Genomic DNA, 15,839 nt, shown 5'->3' on the forward strand with positions numbered 1-15,839 from the left:
ATCAATATTCATAGTCTTATTTTTAAAACTACTTTTGGTAATACTTCATACAGTCATTAACAAGTAAAGGTATTGGGGTGCTGGGTGGCTCAGTTGGTTAAATGTCTGCCTTCAGCTCAGGTCATGATCCCGGGGTCCTGGGATCCAGGCCCATGAGCCCCATGTCTGGCCCCGGCTCAGTGGGGAGCCTGCTTCTCCCTCTTCCTGCCCACCCCCCTGCTGGTACTCTCTCGCTATCTCTCTCTCTCAGATTAAAAAAAAAAAAATATGAGAAGACCGTGACCTAGTTGTCAATTAGATTTTTAATAGTTTGGAACATTCAGCTGAAATATGAAATAATAGAGCAAGAAAGCACTTTTTGAATGGCTGTGCAGTAGAAAACCAACTAAGAAAAAGGGCTGGGTAGGCTGGAGTCTCTGGAGAGGGTTCAGGCACTTAGAACTTGAGCTGGACCTTGGAGTTTGTGTAGTCAGAGGTAGGCCCTGAAGTTTTGGTCACCTGAACTCTTAGAAAGTACATGTTCTATGAACTTTTAGGACTTATGATAAAATACCTGTAATTTTTGCCTTCTGTCCTATAACATAGTTGTGTTCATGCTAAAATAAAATAATGTTTGAATTACATTCAAACTATTTAATTTTCTTTTCCAAACCTGATATACCAGGAGTTTATCACTTGTCTCACACATGATATTCCCTTACCCTATCATACCACCACATATCTCCAGGAGTATGGCAGACACTCTGGTGTGAGAAGCATGGCTTTACAGGATCACAATGCATTTAAACAGAAGAGCCTGTTTTCTTGGCCATGAGCATGTTATCAGGCTGAGTAAGTAGAGTGTTTTTTTTTTTAATCTTTAAAAGACTCTCATACCATATGGTATATGTACACATTCTTTTGTAGGATTTTGGGGGGCTTTATAAGCAACCTAGGAAACCTAGGTTTCCTCTTTATAAGTATAGCTGGGGCCCAGATGGTTTTATTTGCTGATAAGAGTTCATTTTCAATAATATGCTTTATGATTGGGTGCAAAATCAACATCCTCCAAGTTTTGCTTTTAAAGTACAAGCCTTTGTTTTGTATTTCCGCTTGAAGCCTTTTTGACCTTTGTCAAAAAATATTTTTCAGTTATTCAGAGCACATTGGTGTGCTCTAAAAAGAAAGACCACCCAAGCACATCCCTTTCAGTTGGTGAATACCACTTAGAATGGGAAGCACAGAAGCATTCTATAGCTGATGAGAGCTATACAGTCATTTGAATGTTTGAAAAAGGTCAAGAGTCTTTCATGAGATCACAGAGGCTGGGCTCTCTGGTTTTGTGTTGTCAAGTTAAACGGTGTGACACAGTGGTCATCTGTACTCCTCTCTGGTTTGGAAACCTGGTGCAGTGCTATTCAAAGGGAACAGTGTAGTCCTTGGTGGTGCCAGCACTTCTCTTCACATTGTCCCAATTTGTTACAAATACCAAATCACAAGTTGGCCAAGTAGCAATGAGAACACACAGTGGAAAGATAAGGAATATAGAAGAGATTTTTAAGGCACCATTTGTGTTTTACATGATTTTCATTGCTTTGATGAGTATGACAATGTATTCTCAAGTGCCTAAATTGTTAAATCCTCCAAAATTATAAAGTAGCACTAAACCTGCTTGCCAACAATCCCCAAGCTAACAATTCATACAACTTACAGTTGGCTTCCTGGCTACAATGTTCCTTCCCCTGTTCCCACTGAATATTTCTCTTTCTTCACTGCCTATTTCTGCCTTGGATTTGTCCCCTCAGAGCAGCCTCTCCGACTTCTTAGCTGTGACTCAACCAGAGAAGCTTATTTTTTGACAAGAACGTCCTTTCAATTATTTGTTTACTAAACATTAAGTCCCTGCTATGTGCCTATATTGTCCTTAGGATTGAATAAGACAAAATCTACTGAATGTGATGTTGACTGAATGTTATGACATCCTAGCTCAGTTTTACAAATAGATATATGTCCTATCATATTTATCACCTGTCAATCATATAGGTATATGATTATATATCAATCATATATTAATCATATTATTATATAGTAATTGTATATATCATGTGAATCATATATAATATATATATATATTTATATAAATTTCTTCTCTGTCCTCATTTTGTCTTTCCCTGATGAACTACGTTCAGTTCAAACAGAAAAAGGTGGGGCACTTAGGTATCTCAGTTGGTCAAGCATCCCACTTTTGATTTCAGGTCAAGTCTTGATCTCAGGGTTGTGAGTTCAAGCCCTGAGTTGGGCTCCACACTGAGCATGGAGTGTACTTAGAAAACACATACATATGCACACACACACACGAAAAACAAAGAACAAAAAAACACCAGGAAAGGGTATGAGTTGGGGCCAGAAGGAAGTAAAGCGCTAAGGAACAGGCTGGTTTACCCTACCTCTCTTTCCTTATTTTGCAATGACCTTGATTGAAAGATTATAAAGTAGAGGGGATAAATTATCAAGAGAAGAACCCAAAGAGAAGTGATACATGCATGATCTATCATAAGGAGTGGACGAAGACAAAGAAGTTGAGTAAGAAGTCAGTCTGGACCTCTAGGAAACTACATAAATCATTACGCTTGGCACTTATTTCACACGACACTTTAGATCCATAATGTTAACCTCGTACTTCCATATATTTTCTTTGTGATATAAGAGGAGATGAATATTAGACTTTCTTTCTAGAACAATTAAGAGTTAGTAGTTTTAAAAAGTGAGTGTGAGCATTCCAAGCCACAAGCGTAAATGTTGTTAAGTAGGTATTAGGTGAACACTTACAGAAATGAGTTCCATATGGCTAGAGGGAAGTGTAGGTATGGGGAAGTAATGAGACTAATAAAATTAGGTAGGAGTCAAATAAAGAAATCTTTTAATTTACTGTTTAGTACTATATTCTGAATGTTATGTGGATCTTATAAATAAATACAAATCACACGAATGACATAGATTTACAATTTAGATAGATCACTCTTGGTTGCATTGTGGAGTTGAATGGAAGGGTGGAGAGACTAAGGTCAGGGAGGTCAGTTAGGAAGCTGTTGTAGTGGCCCAAACAAGAAGAGATGAGTTTCTAAACTAAGGCAGTGACAGCAGGAATAGATAATAGGGAAGATATGTAAGAGATATTGAGGATCTATAATCTGTAAATCTTAGTGACCAAATGGATATGAAGGAAAGGAGGAAGTCCTAGGATTATGTCAAGGTTTTTGACCTTGATAACCAGGAGGATTTTAATGGTAAATAAAGGAACAAGTTTGGCAAGATGATATAATTGGTTCAGATGGGGATAGAGTAAATTTGATGTATGTAGGACATCCCATTGAAGATAACTAGCAAGAAAATGGAGATGATATAAGTCTGCATCTCAGCAGAGAGGTCTAGCTAGGGGGCATAGATTTGGTTAGAAACTGGTGATTAAAGAGCTTGGATGAAGTAATTAAAAGTGAGTGCAGAGTGGGGTGCCTGGCTGGCTCAGTTGGTAGAGCACGGGACTCGATCTCAGGGTCATGAGTTCAAGCCCCATGTTGGGTGTAGAGCTTACTAAAAAAAAAAAAAAAAAAAAAGTGAGTGCAAGGAGTGAGGAAAGAAGAGAAAGAAGACTAGAACCTCGAAGCATTACATTTCGGATATGTTAAGAATATAAGATGAATAAGGTCTGAAAGACCTAGTGTGGAACATGGTGACTCTAGTTGAGAGCACTGTGCTATATGAATGAAATTTGCTAAGAGAGTAGAATTTAAGTGTCCTCACCAAAAAAAAGGGGGAGGTGATTGGATATGAGAGGTGATAGATGTGTTAACTCAGAGGGGAATCCTTTCAAAGTATACATGTATATCAAATCACATTGTACTCTTTAAATATCTTACAGTTTTTATTTGTCAATTATACGTAGTAAAGCTGAAAAAATAAAAATAAAATATAGTGACAGAAATTTTTTTAAAAAGTTTTAATTAAAGTTTATGGGCTAATCTGGGAACCCAATCCCAATGTTTGGTGTTGTTTATAATTTGAGATTTCCTACAAATTCTGGGCAGAAAGAATTTAAAACATCTTAGAACAATATATGGCCATAAATTAGGACCTTTTTTTAAAGATTTAGTTATGTATTTGAGAGAGAGAGAGAGAGTTCGAGTCGGGGTAGGGGCAGAGGGAGAGAGAGAATATCAAGCAGACTCCGTGCTGAGTGCAGAGTCTGACATGGGGCCTGAGATCATGACCTGAGCTGAACTCAAGAGTCAGACACTTAATCAACTGAGCCACCGAGGTGCCCCTAGGACCTGGTTCTAAAGTAGTATTGGATAGTCTATGTGTCAGTTGGGGACCAGTTAGGAAGGCAGAGCCCATGTCCAATAGTTCTATACAGAGAATTTAACACAGGGAATTAGTTAAGATGAAGATTAGCAATAGCAGGAAGCAACTACTACCTTTAGAGCTGGAGGAACCCAGGGAGCCAAGGCTGTCCAGTGGGAGCTGGACTCAAAGTGTCAGCTGCCTTTAGAGGGAGGGGCTGACTTGTGGGAACTAGAACCCCCAAGGGAATGCAGCCACTGGTAAATATGTTTCCTGAAGTAGAGAGAGAGAGAAGGTTTCTCTCTCCTCCCACTTAGTTTATTTTGCCAGTTCTTATTGGAAGAATCTGGTTTAGAGCTAGTTAGCAGGGGAGCCTGGAGAGTGAGTTTTACGGGTGAGTTTTAATCCCCTGTGACGTAGAGCAGAATGAGGGTTAGCCTGGTCTAAGAGCAAATAGACAATTGAGACGCATATAGCTAAATAGTTTTTTTTCTTTTTAAAATCATAATTATGAAATATAAAAGTTGAGAATCAATAAGATGATGTTTGGTTTTTTATTAACCAAGTACTTTTGCTCCTATTTACCTTATTAAACTAAAACTCAATTGCAAGTAGATTACTAATCACTTTTAAAATTACCTCATAACATAAAGACTTTCATGCTGTAACATTTCTATAACACTGTGCTTTTCCCCTCAATTAGGAGGGCCCATGAACCAAAAAAATATGAATTTGGTTTGGTTGCCCAAATGGCTATTAGAGCTAGAACCACTGAGTATGCTAGATTTATACAATAGATCAGTGTTCTCACTGAGTCTTCCCAGATGCAACTGCCTCAGTGGGGATGTGCACTTCGTAAAAATGAACAAATAAAAAATCCTTCTGACAATTAGGCTTCCCTTGCTGGGCTTAAAATAAGGAGTGTGTAGCTCTATATTAAAAGGTGTGCTCTTGATATAGTCTTTTTTGAGGTTCTCAATCAAAGGGCTCTGCTTTTTAGTAAGACCTTTAAACAGCATCAGCTTTTCCCTCAAAAGAGAAAGGCTAAAAAGAGTGCCAGACTCAATTGAACTTAACAGAAAATCCATTGGTGATCAACGAAGCAGAAAGGATGTGCTCAAATCGCTGGGTTGAACGCTCTGTTGTATAGATCAGACAAGCCCATTTAGTATCTACTGGTTCACACCAGAGTCATATACTTGTTCACCAGCTTTAGCTCCCAGATATTTTAATGGCAGTGTTTACCCGTTTTAGCGGGAGACCAATGAACAAAAAATCTGTAGGTGGATTAACTGGGTCAAGCTAGTTTCTTGCTTGGATTTTAATTCCCTGGGTAGTGAATCCAGTGCCAAAGTTTTGCTATAATACTGTCATATTGAGTAGAATGTAATTTATTTGTTCAGTCTAGGTCTAAGTTGATATTAAAATAGCTATCCTATAGCTACACGATCTTTCAAAGCAGTTTATTAAGTAATGAGTGTGAAATAACTCAAAATGATTTAAAAACAAACAAACAGAAAAAAACCTTGTATGCTGTCTTAGGATGGGTTCCCCAGAAAGAGACTCTGAGAGGGAGATTATGTGCGAACAGTTTCCGGAAGAGGGCTCTCAGGAACATCTGTAAGAGACAGGCAAGCAGGATTAGGCAAGGCTGGTGGTGATCTCCAAGCTCAGCTCTTCGTCCTTAACCCTAATGTAGATAAGCAGCCACTGTACCCACCCTGCCCCACCCACTCACATCCAGACACTGGGTATTGGCCACTGCCAGACAGGATTTTACCTTGGGGAAGGCAGTTCCTTAAGCTGAGAGAAATTTCCGTTTTCCAGAAGTCACTCGGTTGTGAACTTTTCACAGCTAACTTGCCCTGGAGCTGGGGAAATGACTGGATCTTGAAGGGGGACCTTCGTGGCACACCACAGCATCCCCTACATCTGATGACTACCTTGTCCCACAATCCTCTTGTTCTATCCACCATTATCATTCCAGTGTGAGTTACCAGCATCTTTTCACGCTACAAACACAAATGCCACATGATTGTGTCGCCTTGTGCAGTCATTTCTGTGTTCTATTTTCCTCGTTTTATCCAGTGATCTTTGGAAAATGCAAATCTCATTCTCTTATTCCTCTAAAGGACCCTGCAGTGGCTCTTGCTTCTCTCAGAATAAACACCCAACTCCCTAGCTTCCTGTCCTGCTACTGTGGCTTCATATCTTGACACTGACATTTCTTGCTCTTTGTACTATAATCACCATGTCCTTTTCTTTTTATTTTATTTTTTTAATTTTATTATGTTAGTCACCATACATTACATCATTAGTTTTTGATGTAGTGTTCTGTGATTCATTGTTTGTGTATAACACCCAGTGCTCCACGCAGAATGTGCCCTCTTTAATACCCATCATCGGGCTAACCCATCCCCCCACCCCCCTCCCCTCTAGAACCCTCAGTTTGTTTCTTGGAGTCCATAGTCTCGCATGGTTTGTATCCCCCTCCGATTGCCCCCCCTTCATTTTTCCCTTCCTGCTATCTTCTTCTTTTTTTAACATATAATGTATTATTTGTTTCACAGGTACGGGTCTGTGATTCAACACCATGTCCTTTTCACCTCAGAGCCTCTGCGTACATTGTACCCTCTGCTCTAGCTTTCTCTGCTGCTCCCCATCATATTCATGCCCCATTAGCTCCTACTTCAATACAAGCCCAAAGGGCCCTGCCATGAGTCCTTTCCTAATTCCCGGAGGGGGTCGAATTCTTTTTGCATGTTCTCTGAACTTCCACTGCACTGTATCCTGTATGTTTTCTCAATAACTGTGTATGTGTGTATGTGGGGGGGTGGTGCATGACACAGAGAGACAGAGACAGAGAAACAGAGACTGATTATCTGTAGAATGTCTGTTTGTGCCATTAAACTTGTAAGCTCCAGATCAGGGAAGCTGACTGCCTTGTTCAACTCTGTACCCTGTCCCAAGCATATTGCCTGGCACATAGTATATGACCAGTCCATATTTGTGGAATAAATAAAAATGAATAATCAACCTGAAAACAAAACCCAGAGATGACACTGGTCAACCTAAAAAGTACAGTATGGTGTACCACTACCATTTCAAGCATTAAACATCAGCATTTATTTCCTAATTATAGGTCCAAGGTCTAAAGTATATTTATTTCACTTTTCTGCATTTCACTAGTCTCCTTCGTTATATATATATTATATGTATATATTCTGCTCTAGCTTATATATATATATGTATATATCTTTCTGTATATATTATTTTTAGAATATATACATGTAGGTATATACTTACACAAATACAGGGGTGTATATATATACATATATGTACACATACATATATATGTATTCTATTGTATTGTATTTTATGTGTAGAACAGAGCACACACTCATCTGGTCTGGTTTTGTTGTATAGGTACCTTGGTCTTTTAGCATGTTAACACATCATAGCATATACACTACTAAGGATTTCAAATAACTTGTATGAAGTATGGAAAAGAATTGAGATATCTAAGCAAATTGCCAATAAAGTAAAATCTTTATAATAGCTATAAAATAAAATTTTTTATAAATGTGAATGTTTATAGTATGGAGGTTCCTCAAACAGTTGAAATTAGAGCTACCGTTCGATCCAGCAATTGCACTACTGGGTATTTACCCCAAAGATACAAATGTAGGGACCCGAAGGGGTACGTGTACCCCAATGTTTATAGCAGCAATGTCCACAATAGCCAAACTGTGGAAAGAGCCAAGATGCCCATCGACAGATGAATGGATAAAGAAGAGGTGGTATATATACACAATGGAATATTATGCAGCCATCAAAAGGAATGAGATCTTGCCATTTGCAACGACGTGGATGGAACTGGAGGGTGTTATGCTGAGTGAAATAAGTCAATCAGAGAAAGACATGTATCACATGACCTCACTGATATGAGGAATTCTTAATCTCAGGAAACAAACTGAGTGTTACTGGAGTGGTTGGGGGTGGGAAGGATGGGGTGGCTGGGTGATAGACATTGGGGAGGGTATGTGCTACGGTGAGCGCTGTGAATTGTGCAAGACTGTTGAATCACAGATCTGTACTTCTGAAACAAATAACGCAACATATTTTAAGAAAAAAGAAAAAGAAGAAGATAACAGGAGAGGAAGAAAAGGGGAGTATGTCAGAGGGGGAGACAAACCATGAGAGATGATGGACTCTGAAAAACAAACTGAGGGTTCTAGAGGGGAGGGGGGGATGGGTTATCCTGGTGATGGGTATTGAGGAGGGCACGTTCTGCATGGAGCACTGGGTGTTATGAACAAACAACGAATCATGGAACACTGCACCAAAAACTAATGATGTAATATATGGTGATTAACATAACAATAAAAAAATTAAAAAAAATGTGAATGTTTATATAAATCCAGGCCTCAATATTAAAGGATGTTGGAAATGAGCTGATACTGGGCCTTAGAGGATTTATATTCAACTAGGCAAATAAAGTTTTCATTGCCTATATGTGGATTTCAGAAACCAGGGAAAAGAAAGATCTTTTGACATCTTATAAATGAATGATTTAAAATGTTTTACTCCTTTAATTTATGTTTAAAAATAACATGGAGTGCATCTCAGTCTAGGTGAAATAAGTCATCTGATGAAAAAAAAGTGATCATATATATTTTCCAGATACATGTGATTCTAGAAAGTTTGTGCATCATTTCTTAATGCTAGATGACAATGCTACAGTTTATACTGTATGACCTATTTATAGTTCATCTAATAAAAACCATATTGAATAAAGTTCCAGGGCCTTGAAGTTTTACCCATTAGCAAAAAATTTCCTTTCCTGTTCTAGGGGCAGCATCATTTTCAGACTATTTTGTGGCAGTGTCATTTTTAAGAACTCAAGTAATGTCTACCAAACCAAAAAGAGGCAATGTGAGAACCCTATCTTTTAAGTTGGATTCAGAGATGTAAAGCCAATAAACTGGATATGGTGTAAATACATCAGAGGATTATGAGCTGGAAATAGTGTCTGACTAAAGACCTTCCAGGAAGTAAAGTGAATGTTGTTCATATGTTCAGGTGTTAAAAGCCATGTAGACAAAGGAAATTCTGCTAATATTCTCCCTAGAGACATTGTCTTTTTGATTTTTCCAAAAACACTAAGTGGGTGATTATTGCTCGGGCTCTGGTTAAGCTTTGGTACTGTGATGATCTCGTTGCCATCTAGATCATTAACTGCAACAGAGAACTCTGAGAGCTCAGCTCTTATTGTTTCCTTTTTGTAATCTTCCAAGTACGGCTTATATTGGATGCATTGGTGGGTAATTCCATGAAAAAAAATTTATTTTGGCTAATACCATTCCATTTACAAAGCTTATTTGCTTGGAAAATGCCCAGAGGTTTGCATTTGACTATGAAATCTCTGGGCCCCATCCTTCTTCCTTGCTCAACTTGGTTTCTTGTTAATAAAAGAGGATTGTATTCACTGCTCTGTAGGGACAACTTTGCCTACAGGTTGTCCTCTCTTCTCTTATACTCCTCAGATATTTTACTTTTATTCTTATTTCTTATACCTCTAACAGAGGGAGGGTTCTTTTCTTTTTTTTGCAAACTATATTTAGGTAGTAAAGCAAGGTGGTTTATATAATATGCATTTTATAGAAGGATTATTACCATGTGAGAATTACTAAAGTGCTTGAATACTATATTCAGCTGCCCCTGAATGATGTGTTTGAGTCTTCATGCAAAAATTTCCTGTTTAATTTTCTTGCTTCCCAGTGGATGCTCTAAATGGGAGCTCTTCAATGGCTAGGATCGTGCCTTATTGTGTCCTCCTGCCCCCCTCCCCCATCTCAGAACAGTTCTTGTAGCAGCTTTCAATGATTGTCTGAATGTTATGCTGAACTTTGACATAAAAAAAAATCACATCCCAGATTTTATTTTCAAGTCTAAATTTAGGAAATGTAGTCAATTGCATGTGAGCGCCAAGTAGAATTTAATTTTATGGATGCATACAAGGTAATATTCCTAGCCTAGCACCAGCAGCTATTGAAAATATACTGGATAAAATATTCTAATTCCCAAGCCTTGAAATTATATTGAAAATTTGGCTAGTGAAAGCAGAGTATTGTAAATAGAATCTACAGAGCATGTGCCTTGTCTGAACCTTTTTATATGTGGAGTCAAGGACAGTGAAAAAATAATGAGGTTTATAGTCAGGATCACAGTTTAAGTTTTCTATACATTTCCCAGTGTCACTTGCCTGTCCTTCAAAATACCAGACTCTCTTCCCAATCAGAACCTGCCCCTCAAAAAGCAAAAGCCGCTCACACCCTACTGTAAATTTGGGTAAATATTTTAATTCCTCCAAGATCAAATTCCTTATAGCATATCAGTTAATAAGGGGGTAGACCTTGGAGCCAAATTGCCTGGCTTGAACTCCACAGTCTCACTTACTCTCCCAGTGACCCTAAACAAATAATTTAACTTCTCCCACCTCTGTTTGCTCAGCTGTAAAATGGGGATAATAATAGTTGCTGGGAGGATTAAGCTAATGTATGTAATGCATGTCTAACACTATCTAGTGCATGCTACCATGCTCAATAAAGGCTATTTCTATGATAGAATAAAATGAATGGAAAAGGCAATGCCCTCTCTTCTAGAGATTTCAGAATCCTGTGGTAGAAGGAGAATGATTTGGGAAGGGAGCAAAAGCTCCCGCCCTCCCGACCCCCATCTCTGAATAGCTACAAGGTGGCTGCAGTGCTGCATATTGTAATGGTTTACATTTGTTGGATCTCAAAGAATTGAGAGGTGGTGCAAAGAAGAACTTTTTTTCATGATGCTAAGGAGTTTTCTTGCTGTGGTTTGTAGCGATGGAATGAGTGAATTGGAGACAAAAGAGCTATGATCTTATAATTCTTTTGGTTTTTTTCAAAATAGTTGTAATATTTAATTTTTAGAATGAAAGAACTGTTTTCATATTTCAGACAGTTTTGAAAATAAAGAATACTCTAAAAATGAAATTACCTTATCTCAAGAGCCAGAGAAAATTCACTATTACTGTTTTATATATTTTTATCCAGATCTCTATGGCTTCTATACATTTGGGATCATAACTGTAAATATGGTGTTATATATTACATTTATTACTTAATTTTTATTTTGATCATTTTCCATGAGATTAAATATTCTTAGTTAAGGAGACTTTTAATTTGACGTCATGTGGGTAGAGTCTAGTTTCTATAATATACTATTATGTTCTTGACCGTTCTCCTATAGGTGAGCATTTAGGCTGTTTGTTCCAAATTCTATCTTTATGCATAAAACTTTGTTTATATCTTTGACTGTTTCCTAAAGACAGGTCCTTAAAACTGGAACTACTAAATGAAAGGCAAAAAGCATTGTTCTTCAGACTTTTGGTGCCTTTCCATCAGCATGTAAAATAGGGAGCTGGTCTCCCAGTTCCCTTGCCAAGACTGAACATTTTAATATTAACATTTGGTAAATGATAGGCACTATGAGGTATCCCCTTATTTAAATTTGACACTTCTTTGATTTTTAGTGAAACTAAATCATTTTATATGTTTACTTCCATTTGTATTTCTTAGTCTGTTCTGTTCACATCCCTTTTTTCCCCTTAAGATATATTTCTGTATGATTATAAATCCTCTTAATATATGAAATTTTCCCTTATATTTTTTGTAAATATATTCTCGTCTTTAGCCTGCCTTTTGATTTTAATGTACTCAATGTAAATTTTTATTTATGCATTGTAATCTATGATTTTGCTTTTTTGATTTCTCCTCTTGCTTTTATATTCAGAAAATGTAGCTACTTTCATATACTTTCTTCTAATTTTCTTCTTAATGATTTATTATTATTTTTTTACATTTAATCCTTTATTTTCTTATTCATTTGGTACATAGTATAATTTTTTCTCAAATCGCTTTGTTCCTCATCTATTCATTAAATAATCCCTCTATTAAATTATATAAACTAGAATTTGTTTCAGGATTATACTATATATGCTTCCATTCTTTTTTTTTTTAGGATTGTATCTATTTATTTGACAGAGAGAGAGAGTATAAGCAGGGGAGAGGCATTGGGAGACAGAGAAGCAGGCTCCCCACTTGGTGCACACTTGTGCTTTCTCTCTCTCTCTCTCTCTCTCTCTCTCTCTCTCTTTCTCTTTCTAAAACAAACAAACAAAAAATCACCATGACAGCTATGTGAACTGCATCTTCCCTCAGAGAACAAATACTACTCTCTGGTCAACATCTTCCATTTTCTTTTTCACAGCTCTGAGTTTTTTTTTTCCTTTTTTAACATATACTGTATTATTTGTTTCGGAGGTACAGGTATATGCTTCCATTCTATTTTATTCAATTGATCTGGTTTTCAGTTCTTGTACCTGTACTATCATTTATTCGTTCAGTTGATATAGCTCCTTAATAAATCTCATTAAAGATGTTTTCCCTTATTTTTTTGACTAGATGAACTTTAGATACATTTTGAAGTATCCAGAAATGTCCATTGGGATTGTTACTAAAGGGGCATTAACAAACAAAACAAAACAAAAAACAACTAACAATATTAGAAGCTGGCAACTTTTTTCACTGTTATTAGTCGTATAATATATCTTGTAGGTATTCAGTTTTTTTTCTGGTCTGTTGGATTGGGACAAATAATTTTTATATTAAGGAATTATATACTGCTATTTTTAATTTACTGAACGTCCATTTTTTGTTGTTAAACATAAAGTGGATTTTTTCACATTTTAAAATGCCATTTTATCCTCTAGCAAGATGATCATACTGGTGTGAATCCTTTTATTAATAGATACACTAGTAGTACAATCTCTTGGATTAATGATAAATCTTTTAAGATACCATTAAGTTTAGTTTGCCTGCATGTTATTTAGATTTTTCCCATCTATATTCATAAATGAGCTTGGTTAATGTGCTGTCCCTTTGACCAAAATCTGTTTTACATATTGAGCTTCCATAAGAATTTAATTCTAAGAAAGTGTTCTAGTTAGAAATTTATTTAAATTTGCAAATCATCAGTTTATTCTATACTTTTTTGCTGGCATCCTTCTCCAATTTAGAATCGGTATTAAACTAGCATGATAATAGTAATATAGTAACTTCCTATATTTTCTATGCTTTATATCTTCATTCTTAAAAAAGTTTGAAGGAATTTGTTGGTGGACAAAAAATAGGATTCCAAAGTGTAATAACGTTGGAATATGCTAACTCTTCTGATATCTTTCATAGTTTTTCATGTGTATTTGGGCTGTCATCTTGTTAGTTGAATTTTTTTTTATGTTCAGTTAGCCAACATATAGTACATCATTTGTTTTTGATGTAATGTTCAACGATTCATTAGTTGTGTATAACATCCAGTGCTCATCACCACATGTGCCCTCCTTAATACCCATCACCCAGTTACCACATCGCCCCATGCCCCTCCCTTCCTTAACCCTCCATTTGTTTCCGGGAGTCCAGAGTCTCTCATGGTTTGTCACCCTCTCTGATTTCTTCCTATTCAGATTTCCCTCCCTTCCCCTATGGTCCTCTGTGCTGTTCCTTATGTTGGTTGAATTTTGATCAGGTTTTCTTTCGAAAGAACTTCAAACAAAATGAAACCCTCTATTCCTTATTAAATCAATGACAGATAATTCACCTGATTACTCACTTTGTGGGACGAGCACATTCTTCTCATCTTTTCATCCACTTCTCTTGACTTTCTTCTATTTCCCAACCTCCTTCAACACACTTCAACACTTTTATACTATCACAGTTGCCATTTATTTTCTGTATTGTTACCATCCTTACGTCTTCTGTGATTTGTCTGTAGGTTGATTCTAAAAGATAAAACCAATGTACAATTTGGGATATTGAATATTTGGGATATTCCTGCTCTCTGGATTCCAGTATCAATGGAGAACATTTCTAGTGCATATTTCAAATGGTTACTACATTCTTCTACTCCACCCGTCACCTCTCTATGTACCCTCTCAGTTTTCCAGACCTCCAGTCAGATTATCTATCCTAATTGTTTCCCCTTTTCCCTGGAGACTTTCTGCCCACCTATTCAAATCCTGACTGTCTTACTGCTGCTTACTGCTTAGTTTTTCTCCTGGGTCAGATCTCTTATCTCCTGAACTCTTCATATCTTCTTCTTTCTTGGTTTCTCTCAATTATTTCCTAAATTTTATTGGGGGATCACCTTAAGTAAGTTTCTAAGTTACATGCCATTTAAACCTCCATAGATCTCACATATCTCAAAGTATCATTATTCTCTTTCATATTGGATTAATAGCATGGCTAGGCTTAAAATTCAAGATGGAGGGGTGCCTGGGTGGCTCAGTTGGTTAAGCGACTGCCTTCGGCTCAGGTCATGATCTCGGGGTCCTGGAATCGAGCCCCGCATCAGGCTCCCTGCTCGGCGGGAAGCCTGCTTCTCCCTCTCCCACTCCCCCTGCTTGTGTTCCCTCTCTTGCTGTCTCTCTCTGTCAAAATAAAAAAAATCTTTAAAAAATTCAAGATGGAAAATTATTTTCTTTCAGAGTTTTGAAGCCATGATCTTTCATCTTCTAGAATGCAATGTTGCTAAAAATCAGATGCCAGGTTAATTCGTATTTCTTTGAGGACATGTTTTAGCCCTTCCTTTTAAGTGTTTTAGATCATTCATAATATTTATCTTCTTGTGTTCTGGGTGATTCTTTGCTATTTTGCCTTAAATAATAGCCTTCCTTCATTGTTTTTTGGAGATGATATGGCTACCTCTTAGACTTTCTCTTTTGATCATCTATAGAATTTTTATTTTATCTATCAAATATTCTGCCCCTTTCTATTTATTCTATATTCTGGGAAACATTCACATCATTACTTCAGACACTTCTATGAATTTTGTTTTTATCAGCAATTGTATTTTAATTTCCTTCAGTTCTTTTGGACTTTCCAGTTACTCTTTTTTCTTAAACTTGCTTTATGGGTGCTGTATATTCTCGAGTGTAACAAGTGGACCCCAAAGCAAGTATATTAAAGATCTCATTCTTTCTGTTAATAAATTCCAAAGGGCTTTTGTTGTTTATCTTTTATACTCTAGGCTTTTCTCAGAGATTAGGTGATCCATTGCTACCCATCATTTTTCAGAATGAGGCAAAGGAAAAGCCACTTCAAAGGTAAGTTACAATCATGGGGCTTGACTTAGTGCTAAAAATAGCTGAGTTGCCTGCATTACCTTGGAAGACTGCTAAAATCAAATAGGGAAGACTTTACTCTGGGTTGTTGACTTCCATACCAGTTGGTCTACTTTTTTGACAGTTTGGACCATTTCTTTAATAAAGAACTCTTTTTTTTTACATGGGGATAATATGGGACTTGAGGAGTCAACTGTTCCTTACCAGGTGCTTCTGTGAGTACTTTCTCTTTCTGGTCCACCTCTACTTCTCCATGGTACCTAATACCTCCTACACCAGAGCTCTGATAGTGAAACTGGCTCCATTT

At 37.0% G+C, this 15,839-nt stretch overlaps 1 protein-coding gene across 4 annotated transcripts in view; it reads left to right on the forward strand.

Annotated features, from left to right (window-relative positions):
• Window positions 1-15,839, forward strand: part of SOX5 (SRY-box transcription factor 5) — a 1,011,837-nt gene that overhangs the window by 203,095 nt on the left and 792,903 nt on the right. The gene's annotated exons all lie outside the window — the stretch shown is intronic.

Source organism: Callorhinus ursinus, unplaced genomic scaffold, assembly GCF_003265705.2.
Source record: "Callorhinus ursinus isolate GAN/ISIS: 27379988/994484 unplaced genomic scaffold, GSC_fseal_2.0 scaffold27, whole genome shotgun sequence".
NCBI lineage: Eukaryota > Metazoa > Chordata > Mammalia > Carnivora > Otariidae > Callorhinus > Callorhinus ursinus.